The following is a 19011-nucleotide window of genomic DNA, read 5'->3' as shown; positions in this document are numbered from 1 at the left end:
TCAAGAACATTAAGGGGTTGGTATCTAGTTCCTGGTTCAGGTCAGATGAAAACACAGCGAGAATCACTGTTCAGACTATACCTGTACTAGTCCGTGAACATAACCTGGGATCACTGTTCCATTGACCATGTACTGTGTTCTTGACACCAGACTGTACGGGCTCTTCTGTGACCAGGGGTCAGTGGTATGCACCTTGCAGGCCTCCGGGCGAATAAACCATGTCTGCTCAGTCGTCTGTAGACTGCATGTCTGGATACCACTGTTCCGGTGGCTGCGGTAAGGTCCCAGCAAGGCTACCTGCGGGTACTGATGGTGAGATATCGGTCTGCTTGGGATGTTGTACACTGTGGACATCCCATACTGTAGCGCCTGGATACGTTTCCCGTCTTCTGGACTCGTTGCCATAATCTTGAGATCACACTTTGTGGCACACGGAGGGTCTGTGCTACGACCTGCTGTGTTCGACCAGCCTCCAGTCGCCCTAGTATTCTACCCTTCATAATGTCATTAATATGTGTTCTTTGAGCCATTTTCAACACACAGTCACCATTAGCACGTCTGAAAACGTCTGCACACTTACTCGCTGCACCGTACTCTGACATGCACCAAGACACCTCTGCGTATGTGGACAGCTGCCATCGCTACAGTGCGGCGACCGCAGGTCAAATGCACCGTAGGGTCATACCCCGAGGTGATTTAAACCAGCAAACCGCCCACCAGAGCATTGTTTCACCATGTATCAGCATTATGCTTAATTTATGAGCATTGGTGTAGTTACGGTACACACCTCCCTGTTATGCGCTGCATTTTCGGAGCCCTCTAGCGGCAGAGGATTGCAACATCAAGCGATACTGCGAACAGAATAAAAAAATCGGATGCCGTGCTTTTCAGCATGCAGTCGTTACAAGATATTCGCGTGCCTCTGAAGTCATACGGCACGTTCTTCTTTAAGTTCCTCCCGTGATTAGTGGACTTGATGAACAGATATTATATAGTGCACTCTATAACAAAAAGCGTAAGAGTGGGTGTCAGGACTGGGCAACAAAATCCAGAGTCGTCATGTTAGCAGGAATAGAGGTATAATCCTGGCTGTGGATCGACAAGTGGGGGTGCGTTGGGCTCTTTTACGGCACTTCCTTCGGCTTGGGAAGCCCCAGATGAGGCGCAAGGCCGTGCCACACCAGTGTTAGCGCGTGCGGAATCCCTTCGTCTCCGCAATCGAACATTGCTGACGTGCTGTAGTAACGTGCTTGCATCGGTTTCTGATAAAACGTTATCTACATCTGTATCCATACCTTGAAAACCAAAGACAATTCTGTACTTACCTGATTACGCGCATTATTACTGCACTTATATATCGTATAATGCCTGCATTGAGAGTACGTTCATATTTGACGTTTGTATGAGGGAGTTACTGTGCAATTTTAACCAACCATCGACGGATGTATTTTACCTTTTCGTGTGAAATAATTCTATGAAATGTGGAGCGTGTTAAGCTTATAGCTTAGAGGACCACAGCAGAAATGCATCCTTCCGAAGATGCATCACGCCCTGAAAGCAAGCAGATACAGTTGATGCGGCGCAGACAGAGAGGTTGGAAGAGGTTAAAATATGGTAGTATCCAGGAACAAATGAAGTTCGAGAGAAATGAAGGAAAGGTGTATAAAACAGACAGGGACAAGGCGAAGACACATAGGTCCTCTACGTGAATGCCCCAGAAAGTGTTTCGAACATGTAAGTGATGAGGACAAGCAAGTTGGCCGTGGTGGCCGAGCGGTTCTAGGCGCTTCAGTCCAGGATCACGCGACTGCTTCGGTCGCAGGTTCGAATCCTGCCTCGGGCATGGATGTGTGTAATGTCCTTAGGTTAGTTAGGTTTAAGTAGTTCTAAGTTCTAGGGGAGTGATGACCTCAGATGTTAAGTCCCATAGCGCTCAGAGCCCTTTCAACCAAGACAAGCAACACACTCTCAAGAATTTCTGGCAGTTGAATTGCTGTGATACGCAAAATGCGAACCGACACGGTTGCCTACGGTCGAAAAATGTTAGCCTTAAAAGCACCTTTGAAATTCATATTTAATATAAGTTTTGCAGTAATGTTTCGTTAACTGGGTTGGGTTGATTTGGGAGAAGAGACCAAACTGCGAGGTCATCGGTCTCATCGGATTCGGGAAGGATGGGGAAGGAAGTCGGCCGTGCCCTTTCACAGGAACCATTCCGGCATTTTCCTGAAGCGATTTAGGGAAATCACGGAAAACCTAAATCAGGATGCCCGGACGCGGGACTGAACCGTCGTCCTTCCGAATGCGAGTCCAGTGTGCTAACCACTGCGCCACCTCGCTCGGTTTCGTTAACTCGCCCAGCAAGTAAGCAATGGAAAGTCTATGGTACTCATGTGAAGCGTACTCGGTTTGCAATTAAACGATGTTCAGTACCCACACTTTAAGAATAGAATTGTGGGCAGAATTTAGCATTTTACAAATATGTTGCTGTCGATATATCTGAAAACAACGGCGGATCTGGATAAAAATACGTCACATTGGATGCACATGTAATATCTTATTTATGTGAGTTAACTGAAACATTACTGCACGGTTTACATTGTTCATAGCCGAAGCCTTCAATCGCTTTACGGAATCACGCAGAAGGTTCTTGTCGCTCAAGATGTACACGTCTACTACACTACGTCTGTTTCTATGTTTGTATGTTGGCAGCGCTTTCGCTATAGACTGCATTAATATCACTGACAGCGCTCTGCGCTATCGTAAGAGACTCTGTGGCCGGAAGGACTTGCAGTTGGAAGTTAATAATTACCGGTGATGGAGGTTAGCAGTGAGCGAGCGGACGGTCCGGACGTTTGTCCGTCATGGAGATTTAGTGTTGGTTGGAAATCGATTGTACAATGGAAATGGAAATTAGCGTTTGGCGTCATTGGCCGGGACGCAGGTCCGGTCACCTTGGTGCAGGTCTTATTACATTCGACGCCACATTGGGCGACCTACGCGCCGGATGGGGATGAGATGATAATAAAGACAACATAACACCCAGTCCCTGAGCGGAGACAATCCCCTACCCAGCCGGGAATCGAACTCGGGCCCGTAGGACGGCAATCCGCCACGCTGACCACTGAGCTATCGGGGCGGACACGATTGTACAATGATCATTGATGTATCTGCTAATGTTACGATAGTGAAATTGCTCAACACGTGGGGCGTGAGGTCTCCACAGTACATCGATGTTGTCGCCAGTGGTCGGCGGAAGGTGCACGTGCCCGTCGACCTGGGACCGGACCGCAGCGACGCACGGATGCACGCCAAGACCGTAGGATCCTACGCAGTGCCGTAGGGGACCGCACCGCCACTTCCCAGCAAATTAGGGACACTGTTGCTCCTGGGGTATCGGCGAGGACCATTCGCAACCGTCTCCATGAAGCTGGGCTACGGTCCCGCACACCGTTAGGCCGTCTTCCGCTCACGCCCCAACATCGTGCAGCCCGCCTCCAGTGGTGTCGCGACAGGCGTGAATGGAGGGACGAATGGAGACGTGTCGTCTTCAGCGATGAGAGTCGCTTCTGCCTTGGTGCCAATGATGGTCGTATGCGTGTTTGGCGCCGTGCAGGTGAGCGCCACAATCAGGACTGCATACGACCGAGGCACACAGGGCCAACACCCGGCATCATGGTGTGGGGAGCGATCTCCTACACTGGCCGTACACCACTGGTGATCGCCGAGGGGACACTGAATAGTGCACGGTACATCCAAACCGTCATCGAACCCATCGTTCTACCATTCCTAGACCGGCAAGGGAACTTGCTGTTCCAACAGGACAATGCACGTCCGCATGTATCCCGTGCCACCCAACGTGCTCTAGAAGGTGTAAGTCAACTACCCTGGCCAGCAAGATCTCCGGATCTGTCCCCCATTGAGCATGTTTGGGACTGGATGAAGCGTCGTCTCACGCGGTCTGCACGTCCAGCACGAACGCTGGTCCAACTGAGGCGCCAGGTGGAAATGGCATGGCAAGCCGTTCCACAGGACTACATCCAGCATCTCTACGATCGTCTCCATGGGAGGATAGCAGCCTGCATTGCTGCGAAAGGTGGATATACACTGTACTAGTGCCGACAATGTGCATGCTCTGTTGCCTGTGTCTATGTGCCTGTGGTTCTGTCGGTGTGATCATGTGATGTATCTGACCCCAGGAATGTGTCAATAAAGTTTCCCCTTCCTGGGACAATGAATTCACGGTGTTCTTATTTCAATTTCCAGGAGTGTACATTGTTTGCTCTGCAACAAAATCTTTCCTTTGCTAACCATACGCCCGTTAGTAGTTAGAGCCTACAGTTGTTAGAATCTTTTTATTTAGCTGGCTGTAGTTGCTGCTTACTGTATTCGCTGTAGTTCGTGTCATGAAGATTTTCTGTGACGTAAGTTACTTTTGAAATGCACGTGTTATTGTTAGGATTTCTTATAATTCAGGGCCATTCTTTTGTGTTAATTATTTGCAGTCAGATTGCGTTGCGTTTGTATATTGTGGGCATAAATAAATAGGAAAAATCTGAGTTGTATTTGTCAGGGAAAATTCTGTAGGTCAGTGTTGAAATGATAAAAACAAGTAAAGTGACTGTAGGTTCAGTCTCACCCAGCAGTTCAAGAAAGTTCAGTTGCATTTAGCAGTTTCAGCTAAAATATAGAAGTTCACATCTACTACACTCTTAGCTGCGCGGAGTTTCCGCGCAGTTTGAGGCACCATGTCACGGATTGCGAGGCCCCTCCCGCCGGAGGTTCGAGTCCTCCCTCGGGCATGGCTGTGTGTGTTGTTCTTAGCATAAGTTAGTTTAAGTAGTGTGTAAGTCTAGGGACTGATGACCTCAGCAGTTTGGTCCCTTACAAATTCAGACAAAAAATGGTTCAAATGGCTTTGAGCACTATGCGACTTGACTTCTGAGGTCATCAGTCGCCTAGAAGTTACAACTAATTAAACCTAACTAATCTAAGGACATCACACACATCCATGCCCGAGGCAGGATTCGGACCTGCGACCGCAGCGGTCGCTCGGTCCCAGACTCTAGAACCGCACGACCACTCCCGCCGGCAGAAATTCACACAGATTTGAACATTTTGAACTACACCGTTAGTCAGCGAACACAGAGAGACCACTGAATGCTGATGGAGAAGCCCAAGTTTTGTGAGCCATGTGCGGCTCGCGCTGATGCCGTTTATAGCTTGGCATCTTGTAATAGCGATAGTGGTGTCTCGTTTTCTTAGTGTGTTGACTGGCGCCACTACGGTTGCTCGCCTTGTCTGTCCGTGAGTGGCAGCAGCAGCTCTTACCGATAGCGCGTACTGTGGTACCATCTTTGGAGCGGCCTCTAGTATTTCCGGGTGTTCTTGTTTCGAGCTAGTTCAGTTGGGACGGAGCAGCAGGTGGTCTGCACAGCCAGCACTCGCCCGACCGCTGGCGACACAAATGCACTGTCCGACGGAAGGATGCGGTCGCCAGAGTGCACGACCACGTCAAGGACCGGATTCAGCAAGTTTCGGTTGAATGGACCGTGATATTCGAGTAGTGCAGCATTCATTTATGTGTGTGTGTCCGCCCATCGAAGTGACCTCATGGTAATAAGTTGTCAGTCGACGATTTATACTGGGACCTTTCCCGTGCCTGACTTGAGTGGGGACGACCGTTGGTTGGCCGTTCGGTCGGTCGTCGCAGCGGACGGCGTGCATTTGGTCTTCCGACCGCTTCTGGCTTCTCTGTGTCTGTGACGACTTATAACTCGTTCCTGTTGTTTCACAGTGACTGGTTTTAGTTTTAAAATGGGTCAAATAGCTTTGAGCACTATGGGACCGTAGCGGTCGCACGGTTCCAGACTGTAGCGCCTAGAACAGCTCGGCCACTCTGGCCGGCTGACTGGTTTTAGTATTGTGAGTTGTTGGTGGAGTTGTTTTCCCAGAGCTGTGTTTATCTTGTGCCTTTGAATGAGCAATTATTTTAATCATGTCTGCGTACTGGATTTGGAGAGGGGCAGCGAATGGACATCAGGTCAGTTGGGGGCGCAGCAGCGGGCAGGTCCGTCCAGCACGAGGGCAAGCCGGTGCCGCTGGCGGCGTGCTGCCCCTGCCGGATCGAGGAGGGGTAGCTGGACGTTTAAGTTGAGTGAAGAGTTAACTGCAAATGCAACCTCGACTATTCTGAGATCTCGCCTTTGGTCTGCAGGTTGTTGCTCCCAGGGCTGCTGAGCCTGGCGCCAATGAGTGATGTGTTTCGAGGCGGTGAAATACTGCAGCCGTCTTTTTCTACTTGTTATTCAACAATGAATTTATTATTATTCTTTTTAGTGAAGTGCAATCAGCGGTATTTTTTGCCTTGTGGCCGCTAACACCCCAGTTACCTGCCCTGGAGGTTACCGTACTTTTCTGGCAGTGTACCTTTCCTCGTTGTGTTGATGCTGCCCAACAAGGCGTGTAGTTCTACAGTCTCTTGTATCATACTGTGTATATATTTTTTATTTTAATTTTTTTTTAATTTTTGGGCAGGTCTACCTTGGTTCTAGTGTTTCCTTTGGCCTTGTGTTTCCTGGAGTGCATTCCACTGACCCCAGGTCACAGAAGAGCCCGTACAGCCTGGTGTTAAGAACACAGTACATGGTCATTGGAACAGTGGTCCCAGTACAGGTATAGTCTGAATAGTGATTCTCGCCAAGTTTCATCTGGCCTGAACTAGGAACTAGATACCAACCCCTTAATGTTCTTGAAAGGGACCTGTCTGGTGGTCGTGGTTTGATGGTGTGGGGTGGGATTATCATTGGTGCCGGCCGGTGTGGCCGTGAGGTTCTAGGCGCTTCAGTCTGGAACCGCTTGACCGCTACGGTCGCAGGTTAGAATCCTGCCTTGGGCATGGATGTGTGTGATGTCCTTAGGTTAGTTAGGTTTAAGTAGTTCTAAGTTCTAGGGGACTGATGACCACAGATGTTAAGTCCCATAGTGCTCAGAGCTATTTGAACCATTATCATTGGTGCACGTACATCTCTGCATGTCTTTGGCAAAGGAACTGTAACGGGTCAGGTGTATCGGGACGTCATTTTGCACCGGTATGTTCGCCTTTCCTGTCTGTCTCTTCGCCCTTGCCGAATTATATTCCATCATTGTACCGATGATGGTACGTTAGGCGGATTGGTCAATCGGTCGGTCGGCGCTTAAGCTGCTCCTAGTTGAGTTGCCGTCCTGTTACGTGTGTACAGCTCCTTGGCTGCCTGTCTCACCTTATGTTTGAGTTACCTTCCCAGGCCGATCCTCGGAACACTTGCTGAGAACCGCTTGTCCTGATTCCTTAGATTGTGATGTTTGTTTTAAGGATATTTGTAATTTTCTAATTATTGTTAGTGTGGCCTTCAGCCGAACAATAATTTCACTTCTTTGATGTTAAGGCCTTCAGCCGTGTTACAGTAAATTTCTTTTTAGGCAAACTTGTTTTGAAAGCAAGGGTTTTATTTTAGAAGTGCTATTTGGAATTGTTCTTCTGACTTCTAATTCAGGCCTTCAGCTATTTGTTATTTGAAATTGTTTGTGGTCTTCAGCCGAGTAATAATTTCAGTTCTTTTATAATAAGGCCTTCAGCCGTGTTACAGTTTTATTTAAAACGAAGTGTTTATCTTAATATGTGCTATTCGAAATTGTTCTTCTGACTTCTAAATCAGGCCTTCAGCCGTTTGTTGTTTGAGGTTACTGTTGGTGCCCTTCAGCCCTAAAATTGTGGAATTTTTTGTGATAGGGCCTTCAGCCGTCATACAGTTAATTGTGTTTTTTTTTTAAGAGATAGTTTTAAAATTTTAATTTCTTTAAATAAAGTTTACGAATTTGTTGTGCAACCGAGCGCAACTGATTTCGGCCCTTTCCACAATCGTAACCTTATCCTGCCGCATCCTGAGAAAGCAGCTCTCATTCTGTCCTAGGGTAATCCTTTCCTTTAAAAATTAACTAAGCCCCAGATGGATGGTTGAGGGGAAGGCACGACGCTGAAAGTGATTGGTGCTGCATGTGCGACACCTCACCAGTGAAGCGCTTGACTCAAACCTGACAACTCTCTCTTCACTTCTGCTCTGTTCGATGTCCCAGCAACTGGCGCCTTTCCGACAGCTCCACCCAACCAGTGGTTGCGTTAGCCAATCGGAAGCTGGCGCATCTCCCGTCATTCTCAAGTCTGTACTTCAATGTTACGAGAAGGGAAGTTGATATTCATCATATAGCGGAGATGCTGAGTCGCAGATAGGCACAACAAAAAGACTCTCACAATTAAGGCTTTCGGCCGTTAAGGCCTTCGCCAACAACAGACACACATACACACACACACACACACACACACACACACACGACTGCAGTCTCAGGCAACTAAGTGTGTGAGTTGCATTTCCGTATCTATTGTTGATGAAGGCCTTAAAGACCGAAAGCTTTAATCGTGAGAGTCTTTTTTGTTGTGCCTATCTGCGACACAGCATCTCCGCTTTATTGCATGTTAACCGGGAACCTAGAAACGACGGAGAGGCTCCGTCCCCGCCACAGCCGCAGTGGTCCACAACCCCACGACGACTACCGCAGTCCACTTCACCCCTCCACCGCCCCACACCGAACCACTCTTTCAGGGTTATTGTGCGGTTCGGCCCCCGGTAGACACCAGGCATCCCCCCCCCCCCCCCGCCCCCCAGGGAACGTCTCACACCAGACGAGTGTAACCCCTATATTTGGTGGTGTACGCATACATGGAGAACTTGTTTGTGCAGCAATAGATGACATAGTGTAGCTGAGGCAGAGTAAGGGAAACCAGCCCGCATTCGTCGAAGCAGATGGAAAACCGCCTAAAAACCATCCACAGACTGGCCAGCTCACCGGACATTGACACGAGTCCGCCGGGCAGATTCGTGCTAGGGACCAAGCGCTCCTTTCCAGTCTGGAAAGCTGAGCGTTAGACCGCATGGCTAACCAGGCGGGCATCTCCACTATATGATAAGGAGCAACTTTCCTTCTCTTACCACTGTTACATTCCATCCTGGGTTATCAGGTCTATATGATTAATTTTTAAATCGGTTGGCCGTTGTACAAGGCAACAGATCTCCCAAGATGACATGCTGTAACAAGGCTTATTGTAACTGTGGACTATTTGCAATGAAAGTAACACAGTAAAGAGAAAATGATCCATTTCAGTACAGGCGCGTGGTTTTTCCATTTGTATGAAGGCGGCTGCTAGCAAAATTCCGGCGGCGGGACACCCTACGTCGCCAGGCGCTGCGTCTGACTCCACAGGGTTTCGGCGCCTCGACTTACAATACATTCGACACCCAAGTCCCCTTCGTCCCCTTTGAGAACGGCTTTCACACAGACAAGCAGCATTAGCGACTTTGTCTCCCAACTGCGTTTCTCTTATGTGAAAGGGCTCGTAACATTGCAACACAACACGGCAGAACTCCGATCTCTTCACATTCATCTGCACCTAGTCCTGTTTCGAAGATCAGATTTCTAGTACTCGTACATACGAATGGCATTGTCTTAGCACTCATTGGGAAGTTTCACAAACTTCAGGAGTGGCAGTGATTGCCTTGGAACCACATTACGATTGCTGAATGTAGGCTTGATAATACTGTACATCATTGTAGCTGTATGCTCCCAGGCGTTGTCCGAAAATTACATGTTGATGATACTGAACAACAAATGTTCCGACTTACGGAGAAGTCTGCGATTTCACTGCAGGGCGCTGAGTAACTTGAACGTTACTTCGCATTACAAATAGCGAGCACAGAATGAGTGCTGCTTTGTATGCAATGAATATTTATAGAAACATGTACTACAAACTCTACATAATGGTACAATTCAAGATTATTTGACTGTATGAATGCATGATGTCTGTTCTTCCGGAGATGTCTAAAAGAACGAAGACCACGCATTCATATAATCGACCCGTCTCGATGGGCAATCAATCCACAACCTCCAGGGCGGATGCTCAGTTACGTTTTAGCTGGCACAGAGGACATGTACAGGGACAGCAGGTAGGTGGCGCTGGATGCAATGTGAGTTGGCTGAGAGACGCAGTGGTGCAGTGGTTAGCACACTGGCCTCGCATTCGGGGGCACGACAGTTCAAACCCGCGTCCGACCATCGTGATTTAGGTTTTCTGTGATTTTCCTCAATCGCTTCAAGCAAATGCTGGGATGGTTCTTTTGAAAGGGCATGGCTGACTTCCTTCTCCATCCTTCCCTAATCCGATGGGACCAATAACCTTGCTGTTTGGCCCCCTCCCACAAATCGACCAACCAACCGAGATAGTCCACGCATTTGCACTAAATACTGTGTCGGCACAGTGGCAAAGGAAACTGCCTATACTCTGTTCATCATAAGAATAAACCTGATGTAAACTAACAAAAACGCGATGATTGGTCTGAAGCCGTAGCACACGTACACTGGTGTTGCTTAGAGACGGGCTAAGTCATTCATCCTTGGGAACTAGTGATCGCCTCTTTTTGGGAAGCATTTTTACTCGTTCACCGTTCATTATGCTTGGTATATGAGTCTTGTAAAAAAACTGAAAATTAATAGTTTAGGTGACTGAAGATGGAAGGTACCAAGAGGGGGCACTTGCCTCCCCCCTGGAGTATTGAGTTTTTATTCATAACAGAATTCTCACACACTTGTAATTTTCGTGATTCTCCAAAAACATCTCGTTTAGCCAACTGTAGTGTTATGTCGCTGATCGTAGTCTAATAATATAAGGTGGCGCACGGAAAACCGGCCCCGAGTGCAGACTGCCCGCCAATTACGCAAGATTTGTTGACTGCTACGAGCAGAATAGATAAACATGTAATAATTAGGCAGAGAAGAAATAACAAATAAGTTAATGCAAACAACTTCGAAATAATAGATGACGATTGGTAAGCGACAATGAGCAGTCTAGTACTCGGGATCGATTTTCGTGCGCCACCCTGTACCACTGAAGTAATATTGTAGGAGTTATCATCTTCTCTTTACAAAATCTGACACCATACACTTGATTACGAAGCACGGGCTTCACTCGGTTGTAAGTCTGTCTGCCTCCCACAACAATGAACATGCTCTTTTACCTGGTATCAAAAAAAGACGGAAAATGGCCACTCGTGTGTGCCATGCCGACATCCTTTGCATGTCTACTAACAAAAAATCTTGCCTATTTACAAGTATTTTTTCTGCTGTTTATCGAAACAGTGAAGTAAGCTGATACGCCGTTTAGTTACCTGAAAAGAAAATTGCATACCACGTAATTTTATGTAGTTTATGTAATTATAAAATACATTTTAATTACCGGTCATGGATGCTGAATAGACTACGGAGAGAACCAGAAGTTCTGAGTTCAAAAAAGGTTTGAAACAGATACAGAGCGAACGAAACGAACAACAACTCGATACTGAACTAAGTGGCAGCAGTCGGCAGTGGAACTGCGACGAGTGGCCACGCGAAGAAGGACGAGTCCGGTCGAGCGAGACCGAGACCGAGACCGAGACAGACGGAAACGGGACCGAGGCTGGAACGAGACCGACCGACTGTCCGTTAGGGAACGAGACAGTTTCTCTTTCCCGAGAAGTATAAGAAGAAAGCCACGACCGAGATCGAGTTAGACGGGAATGGGACAGAAGCTGGAAGGAGACCAGCCGATGGGTCGTTCGGGAACGACACCGACCATTTCTCTTTCCTGAGAACTATAAGTAGAAAGCCATGACCGAGACCGGGAACGGGAGTGAGACTGATAACACTACCTTGCGGAAAGGCAAATGTTACTTCTGCTTTACTCGATGAACTTATGTCAGTAACCACGAGCTGCGATCACACTGACGGGAAACTACGAATCCAGTGACATAAATGAAACGATAGTCCACAAGCACGTAATTTGATTACAAGCTGCTTATGACGTACGTTATGAAAAGCCTTCTGTAAATCTAAAATACGGACTCACTTTTAAATCCGATGTCGTTAAATTTCAACACTTCGTGAGAGTAAAGAGCTAGTTGTGTTCCACAAGAGCGATATTTTCTACATTCGTGTTGACTGTGTGTCAATATACCGTTCTCTTCGAGGTAATTCATAATGTTCTAACACAATATATGTTCCAAATTCGTGCTGCTTATCAACGTTAATGATATGGGTCGGTAATTTAGTGAATTCTTCCTATTGCCTTTCTTGAATATTGGAGTGACCTGTGCGATTTTCAAGTCCGTGGTTTCGGATCTTTCGTCGAGCGAGCGGTTCCACATGATTGTTGAGTATGGAGCTACTCAATCAGTATATTCTGAAAAGAAGCTGATACGTATAGAACCCGAACAGGAATACTTGCTTTTATTGAGTGAATTTCGAACACCTTGCCCCACATATCTTTTGATCGTGTCTCGATTTTTCTGCCGTTACCAATTGCAGCATGAGAAGTGCTTCCTGGTCTTGCGCAGCCTCCATCCTCAGCTCTCGCATGACCTCCATCGGTCAGCCGGCCCCCCGAGACGCTTCATACTGCTGTTATACCGACCAGGCCAATGAGTAATCGATTTACCCGTCAAACGGCACGCTACTACGACGCTCGTTCCGAAAGTAATGCCTCCTGTTTCTGTTCATGGAAACTATAGGAGGTACATGAGTCACAACGGCACAGCTACATAGACTGTCATTTTTCGACAGTCACCACTATTCGTTACGCACTTTTTCCAACGATGAACCAGAGCCTGCATGGCGCGCTTGTAAAATCCGGAGCCAGCTGAAGCTAACCACTTCCTTACAACTTCGACAACAGCATCCGAGTCCTGAAAATGTTCGCCACGAGGTCCATCTTTCAGAGGCCCAAAGAAACAAAAGTCTGGAGGCGTTAAATCGCGAATGTAGTAAGACAGGCAAGATGAATTTTGCAACGAGTAGGGTGGTCACAAAACTGGTGTGGGGTCTGGCGTTATAGTGTTACAGGTGAAAGTTGGTCTTCTTTTCTGGCCTCACCCTGGAAATTAGGGCTTTCAACTTAAACAGTGTCGTCTTGTAGCGTGCTTAACTGACAGTTTCTCCAGACTCCAGGACATCCGAATGAACCACACCCTGGCTATCCCAGAAGAGTGTGCACATTGTCTGCAGATGACCGTGTCTTGAAGTTCTTCTTTGAGGACGAATTCGCATGTCATCATTCCATGGACTGTCTTTTGGATTTCGGCTCATAGTGGTGACACCACATCTCGTCTCCAGTGACTATGATATTCAGAAAATCGTCACCTTTAGCTTCATCTCGTATTGATCGAGCAGGTCCCGAAAATTTCCATTTGATGAATTTTTTTGTTGTTCTGTAAGCATCCGCGGGACCCATCTCGCATAGACTTTGCGATAACCGAGATGTCCCAACATTTTTTCCATGGCGTCACAGCTTTGCACACAATTCCCTGGTCGTTATCTGCCGATCAGCACGGGCGAGTTGATCAAGACGCTCTTCATTGCGAGGGATGACAGCTATGCATGTTCGACCAGGCCGTGGCTTGTCATGCATGCCCTTCTCACCACCTTGAAAATGCCGTACCCATCGTTCGCTCACTTGTATTGTATCGTCTCCATACACATTTAGCAAGCGGCGATGGATTTCAATCGGCGCAACTGCTTCGGCACTGACGAACTCAATCACTCATCGTTGTTTTATACACGCGTCCATATCAGACTGCAGTTTAGAGCCCTCCTGTGCTGGCGCCAATTACCACAGAACGACGGAGCCACTTGCAAATGAATGAGGAAGGTTCAACCATTAGCACTACAGCAACGACATCTGACGCGAACATCCAAAGTCACCACAAAATTATGGGAGGCATTACTTTCGGAACGACCCTCGAATATTTTGTGTTAGCGATTAATGTGCAACGGTGCTCACAATCAGTACAATGTCATTATTCAGTACTGATGCTTGTTTCGTGATTCCGTGTCTCGCATGTTGGCGTTTGAGTGACATGGGATAACGTAGGCGGATAACAAAATTAAGGGTCATTTAATGACAAATGTGTAACGTACAGTCGTGCTCAAAAGTATCCAAATGACCTGAATTGCATTTCGCCTGATTCACATGCAACCCACATAACGCAGCTGTGTAGCAGGTCCTCTAATCGCTCCTTGGTGCAGTCGTTTGACTAGTAACTTACTTGAAATGTCGTGAGGTAAAGCTTTCTGTTGGACAGGGATTAGAACCCAGAACCTAATCGGATTGTTATGGAAGCACAATCTACCGTGACATACCTGATTTTCTCGGCTGTAGCTAGATGTTTTAACTGAAATGACGAGACGAATCATTAATTTTTTCCTTCCCAGGATTCCAAACTGGCATCTATCGCTGTTCTATTCTAGAGAAAACTAACGTTAAATGTGGATTTGTTACACCAACAGCGACATGTGAGCATGTTTGAACTAGAAATAATATGACGAAGAGTTCAGTGCTGACTGGGAATCGAACCCCACACATATCGTTTCTTCACACAAACAGACGTCAGCTACCGAATTTTTCTCCACCAACGGCTCGGAATAACATCCTTGAACTTACAGTGGGCTCGCAAATAGTCAAAAACGACAGATATCGTTAGTGCTGACAACGAATGAAAATGCCTTAAAAATCAAAATTATTATCCATCATCAGATAGGTGTTCTCATGCTGGAGCTTGATAATTCATAATGAAAACCTTAGTGCCGGGCCAGGATTCGTACCCATTCACGCGCAACATGTGAAGATGTTGAGGAATCTGCAGTTTTGAACAAACAACAAATTGTAGTCGAGCTGTATTGTCACGAAGGGATCAAATTCCGCGTTAAGAGCGGTCTGAGTTGCATTCCCTGTTCAGCACCTATTTTATCGGCATACAGAAGCGCAAAAAAAAGATGGAATAAGTGTCCTGTGACTCTACATACTGTTTGTTTCGTCACTAGAAACAAATAACTAGTATAAGAAAGGATACTGGTGATAGAGTTTATACATGTCGCCGCACCTGACTTTATTGTGGTTCAACCTAACGTCTACTTGGTGGAGAAGGAATATCATGTTTAATGTGACTTTCAGACCACAATGCCGTTATACCTTCTTCACTTGGAGTAGCCAGAAGCGAACAGACTCTGTTTCTCCCTATCAAAAAGGATCAGCAGAAGTTGGAATCGAACCTAGAGCGTCAGAGTACGAAACTACCATCAATCCTACAGACTACCAAATCCTCTTCTCTTGGACTTATTTTTTCTATCATAGCACCGATGCGGCACACTCGATGAGAATTATGACACACAGGCTCCCTGTAGTGGTTTGCTGCAGAAATTTAAATAGGAAGTGTTCCTTTCCATTCGAGCTACTCTATTGCGCTATCTGTTTGTTGAAATCGTTGTGCAATGCAAAAGAAAACCTGTAATTGTCTGTCTCTCAGAAGTCTAGACCCGGTCATATGTATTATCTCACAGCACTGTGGAATGCGGAAGTTCTGGAGCAACTGTTGACTTCTGGAGCAGCTGTAGCGTTGTCCACTGAACATAAGATGTCGTGAGTTGGTTTACATTCTCTGCTACATTTTTTATAACGCAGTTCTGCTGTCTGCTGAAGTTATCAATTTAGTGGAACTTTGAACATAATTCCCTTCACTTCTCAACCCAAAATAGTCGCATGTGGAAGAAGGGCTAACTTCTGCAGCCTTTTGTTCTTTTTAGGTTTAAGAGACGGCCAGGCAGCAGATGCATACCGAAGCATGTATGGGGAGAGCGCATCGTGCCAAAATAGTCAGAGAAGTATTTTCTACATTAGCTGTCGTGTGGTAGTGGAATTTTATTCTTCTTCAAACCTTGTTTGACAGCTTCAACTCAGAGCAAGTTTTCTACATGCATGTAATCAATAAACTGCATGTGCATTGTCAGACTGTTATAGATAACATCAGAGAATTCGCATATATCATTGATGATTAATTTCTCTCTCATGTTTAGTATTGTTTTAACAACATTAAAGGAAACCTTACGAAAATTGTGCACTGTATTATAAGAAATGAAATGAAACTACCCATGATAACCTTACGACGAAAGTCTGTTTTAATAAAACTGAGTGTCTGTACACAAGCGTGACTCTATCGGCGGATATTGGTAAAATACTACTCACTTAGATTTCGATTGGGTCTGCGTTTAACTGGTATGCTGTGTCATGCTCAAAAGGTATGCAAATGTGGCATTTCATAAATAAAATTTCCTAGAAACCCAAAATTTGCTTATCAGCAGCGGAAAGAGGCATTACCTGTTGTGCAGTATTGTAAGTTTTTCACCATTGTACTATGAGATGAAAGTATTTTCTTGCGATTTGCTTATCAATGTTTGATCTGACTGCTTGTAGCTCTTTCACAGAAGGGATAAAAATGTTACACTCAGCGAGACTGGAACCGCGAAGCATTACGGACGTTTTTCCACAGGTCAGCACGTCATCACCGAGCTATCGAAGAGACATGTTTCCTGCATCCCTCTTACAAGGTCAAAACTGGCTAGAACTCGTAAACCGCTTTTAAAGGACGAGATTAGTTGCGATTTCCAAGTGCAACTACTTTCCTGGGCTGAAAACTATAAATTTACATTCTTCTGTTACACTTCAACCTATAGTAACTCAGATTATTCAATGGAAATGACAGGAAAAATTAAGTGAACTTTGAGGCGTAATTCCATGCACACCACGAAGTAGCTCGTCGATCACAGTGTTGCCAAACATACCTTGCCTTGTTGCCAAATGTCAGTTACAGTACCAGCAGGAAGAACCAATGTGATCCTACAGCGGGCTGGGAAGTGACCATAGCTGGCGTCTCAAAGACGTAGCTGCTACGGCCTGGAATACGTAATGCGTCTGATTCGCATTTCTGTAACTAGGTTTAGGGACTGGAGCGTAGTTACTAATAATACTCAGAACTGACTGCTAACTAAGCATCATAAATCAGTAACTCTCATAGTTGTTTTTATATTTCTTTCGTAACTGTACTCAAAACTAAGAAACTCGTTCACGGACGTTTTCGTGCCTCGCCGATAGTCGAGCACAACAAACAAACTAAACTAAAAAGAGAATGTGTGTGTGTGTGTGTGTGTGTGTGTGTGTGTGAGAGAGAGAGAGAGAGAGAGAGATAAAAATAAAAAATAATGAGGGAGAGGATAAAAAATTGTTGTAAAGAAATTGAATACTGGTATGTAAAGAAATCTTTCATTAAAATGACACGTTCCACATCATTACGAAATGTATTCATGATCTATGGAACAAGTATTAATCTAATCTAATCTAATCATATCATATTGCTGACTAGTCATGAAGAGTCATGAATTACCGAAATTTTCGCCAATATCCGTAACCAAATCTAAACTTGAAAATAAAAGACGACAGTTTTTGTAATAAACCGGGACTCCTATCAAGACGCTTTCATCCCTGTTAACTAACCACGAAAGATGTCTGATATACCTCCATTCAGAAGTAACAAAGTATGCATGCATTTAAAGATGAAGCGCATGATGTGAAGTTCAGTGACGGAGATACGAACCCAACACGTAATCGGATTGTTAACTAAGTAAAATCAAATGTTACGTATCGGTTTTGCTTACCAGCTGCTAGGTGTTTGAATTTAAAATAAGGATACAAATTGTTGTGCCTGAGCGACAATTGAACCGCACTCCAATCATTTTTCTTTATCGTCCACGAATATACCTTAAGTATCAATTGCTCATTCAGCAACAGTAAGATGTGTGCGTGTTTGACCAGAAGTTGTTGGCAACACATAAACAGACTTTAAAAATGCACGTTAATTTTCACTAGCAGGCCGGTGTGCACATGAGAGGGCTTGAAATGAAATTATGAATATTTTTGTACTGGATCAGAGTTCAGATCCACATACTTACCTTTGGAGGAGACCTAGAGAAGATTGCAGTCTTGGGAAAAGGAACGAAATGATTGAACTATAGTGTTCCGAGAGATTCAGATCCTCGAAAGAGGAGATACGAATTCGAATCACAGTCAAACACCAAATTTTTCAACGTCTCTAGTTCAATCAAGTACAAGTAAAATCAGAGCCCTTTTCCTTTAAATGGCTATCGGTTCATCAAATAAAATAAAATATTCTAATGTAAGTAAGTTTACTGGCGACTGTATTTCTGTTTACCATGACTCCACCTATGTCATTTCCCAACGTAAACCGGCTCTGCCTAGTTGGGAACGAAGGAACGTGATGTTTAATGAGGATTCCAGATTATAACCTCTTTCTCTTGAGGTTACTAGAGGTAAAGTAAATCTGTTAGTTCCTCTTAAAAGTACGTAAATGCCTGAACCCACGCATTGCACTTGTGATAGTTCGTTCCACCAGACCATTGTTGCCACATTTCCCAGTCTCAGGAGTGTGCTGTAGCGGATGATGTGCTTAGCTTACAAAATTAGTTACGGTGGGAAAAAATGCGAGTCTATTAAATGGTTAAGTAGAAGAAGCTTCTGAAGTGGAGGTTATGCTATTCTCATGTCAGCAGTATGTAAAGACTCTTCTGGGCATCATATCCTCGATGTGAAGCCATTTTGCAATTTTCACTAATTCAGGAAATTTCTTAGTTGGAGAAAATCCACTGTGAAGTGTGAAGTTACCGGATAATTCGATTATTACCGTCATTATTAATATCATTTTCTTCATACCGCTGCTGTAACACATGTGCTTGAAGACCATTAAAGCCTTTTGGTCATTATAGAAGTAGTTCCCCAAGAACAGGTTCTTTCCATGTCTACGGAATCCTTTTCATGTTAATACACTCCTGGAAATGGAAAAAAGAACACATTGACACCGGTGTGTCAGACCCACCATACTTGCTCCGGACACTGCGAGAGGGCTGTACAAGCAATGATCACACGCACGGCACAGCGGACACACCAGGAACCGCGGTGTTGGCCGTCGAATGGCGCTAGCTGCGCAGCATTTGTGCACCGCCGCCGTCAGTGTCAGCCAGTTTGCCGTGGCATACGGAGCTCCATCA

The sequence above is a fragment of the Schistocerca piceifrons genome, chromosome 9 (assembly GCF_021461385.2).
Source record: "Schistocerca piceifrons isolate TAMUIC-IGC-003096 chromosome 9, iqSchPice1.1, whole genome shotgun sequence".
Lineage (NCBI taxonomy): Eukaryota > Metazoa > Arthropoda > Insecta > Orthoptera > Acrididae > Schistocerca > Schistocerca piceifrons.
Note: the sequence above shows the minus strand (reverse complement) of the source record.